This window comes from Phascolarctos cinereus, unplaced genomic scaffold (genome assembly GCF_003287225.1).
Source record: "Phascolarctos cinereus isolate Bilbo 61053 unplaced genomic scaffold, phaCin_HiC Scaffold_3;HRSCAF=262, whole genome shotgun sequence".
Taxonomy (NCBI): Eukaryota; Metazoa; Chordata; class Mammalia; order Diprotodontia; family Phascolarctidae; genus Phascolarctos; species Phascolarctos cinereus.
In genome coordinates this window covers 22,972,883-22,975,571 of record NW_027555736.1, presented here as the reverse complement: position 1 = coordinate 22,975,571, position 2,689 = coordinate 22,972,883, and positions in this window count along the sequence as shown.

Sequence of the window (2,689 nt, the reverse complement as noted above, 5' to 3'; positions counted from 1 at the left end):
ACATGACCTGACGTCATTAAACAACGCCAGGGTACACTGAATATACAGCATTGAGTTATGGCAGAGCACGATATAAACAGATATGTTACTGAATAAAAATAATAGGGTATTTAGTGTCAGCAGAAGTGTTACCAGACCCCCTGGGGTCTCTCTGGCAGTTTTCCAAGGAACACCCACCTTAGTCTTATCTTAGCTGAAGCCTACTCTGATTACTCACAGAATAGGACTCTTTCTAAATTAAAAATATGCCGAGTCTCCACATTTTGACCAAAGAGGGCCAAGGGAAGAGAGGACACAGCTGAAGCAGGGAACAGTATTACTTTCATTTTCAGTGTAACTGAAATTGGCACAATGGGGAGGAGCTGGCCTTGAAGTCAGGAAGTCCTGAAATCTAATCCTGCCTCAGACACTTATTAGTTGTGTGCCCCTGGGCGAATCACTTGACCTCTCAGTCTCAGTTTCCTCATTTGTAAAATGGAGATAATAATAGCACCGGTTTCACTGGATTGTTGTAAGGATCCATCAATCAATCAGTAAACATTTATTAAACACATTCTATGTACCAAGCACCGCGGCAAGGGTTGAGGATAAAATAAAGGGCAACATATAGCCCTTAATATCAAAGAGTTTACAATGTAAAAAGAGATAAGATACAAGGAGTTTTGCAAAGAACAAGGACCTCTATAAATGTTAGCTATTATGTATTATTTACCAGGCTATAGTTTTAGTGTGAGTATATATGTAAGTGTATGGGTATGTATGTACATGTATACTTATGCATGAATGCATACTTTGCACATGTGTGTACATAATCTATGTAGTACAGACCTGTGTGTACATTTACATATATGTACTTAATCCGCATATGCAGCCACACTGACACTAGTAGCCTAATAGAGATTATTTTCTGCTGTTATTCGGTCATTTTCGGTCATGTCCGACTCTATGTCAGTTTAGTCTCCCTGAACCTTGGCTTTCTCTTCTGTAAAATGGACATAGTAATATCTATTGTATCCTTAAGGAATCATCGTGATGCTCAAATGAGAGAAGGCATCAGAAGTGTGTACGGTAAATGTCTGCTGTCACTCTCATTTTATTATTGCATAGATAACAGTGCAATCCTCAGTGTCCCTTACCTCCACTTCCCCATCCCTTCAGGATGGACTCTTTACTGTATATCCTCAGTGCTTAGCACATCTTGGCACAGAATAAGCACTTACCAAATTATTTTCCATTTCATTAAAATGATATGACAACAATAGCTAGAGAGAGACAGAATCGTACAGCACATAGATTGTTGGCCCCAGAGCTAGGAAGACCCAGATTCAGTTCTGCCTCTGACATATAGCTACTGTTTGTTCCTAGATAAGGCAATTAAGCTCCCAATGCTCTAGGCAAAACTCTAAGACTCAAAGTCTCACAGAAGGGTTGGCAACCTATATGTGTAGACGGAGTTTTCCCATCTGGGAGTTCCTTCTATCAATGAAATCATCAGCCCAGTCCCTCTCCCAATAATAGCTAGCATTTCCAGGATGCCTTAAGGTTGGTAGAGTGTTTTTACACATATGATTTCCTTTGTTACATGACCTGCCATCTTTTTCTTTTCCAGGTTGACATATCCCTTGAATGTTGTAGGTGCTTAAAAAAACATGCACTGACTAGTTGCCTGGCCCCATCAATCTGCTTTTCTAATATCTCAGCCCTTCCTCCCTCAGCTCCCCAGATCATTCCTTCTGGTTGCTATGCCTATCCACTGGACAATTCCAAAACTCTGCTCCTCCCACTCTTGTAGATTTCCTTGTTGCTATTTGCATGAACTTTCCCCACGTTGTCTCTCCTAGACCCCCTTCCACCGCCCCATTCTCTTAATTTCTATTGGTTATCTGGCTTCTTGCTCAGCAAAGCCCAGGCTTTCGTGTACTGTATTTGCCCTATTTCTGGGGTCCTGGTGCCTCTCCTGATCCCTTTGGCCTTCTCTTGACTATGATTTGATCTGAGCTTCTCAGGGCTGTCTTGGATATTAACACCAATATCCCTGGGCCACAGCCTTCATGACATATCAGCTGGTATTGGGTTACAAAACAATTCTTTTCCAGGATCCTAAAAATGAAGTAACTCTCTTACAATCTTCCATGTGGGAATGGGGTGGGAGGTGGGGAAGTGACATTTAAAAAAATAAAACAAATGAGTCAAACTTTGTTTTTTTTTCCAACCTGGAATACAAAACCAATTATAGCTACCTCACTCCCTTCCATACCAACATTGCCTCTTTGTGGTCAGAAAATCCTGAGTGTAATTAAAAAGAAGAAAGACTTCATCTCCCAACACCCGAGAGCTAGGATTTGTAACAAGAGAAAAGGACAACAGCTGGCTTGTTCTTACTGAGCTGAACTGGGGTATCTACCAAATTCCATCCATCCAGGATTAAGGGGATGATTTCCAATCCAGAGCCTCCTGAACAAAAGGTTTCCATAGTCAGGGCATATATGAGTGCCTATATCAGCTGTGTGTGCAGTGCCCAATCCCTAAGAAATGGAACAGAACAGCATGACATATCATGTCAGAAATCTAAACCTGACAAGGTAGAAACAAAGCTGAAGTTTGGCCATGTCCCATTCTGGACTTTGACCCCTGTTTTTGGTTTTTTCTTTTTTTTTTAGTAGTGTGTCAGTGCTCTTTTTTTATTACC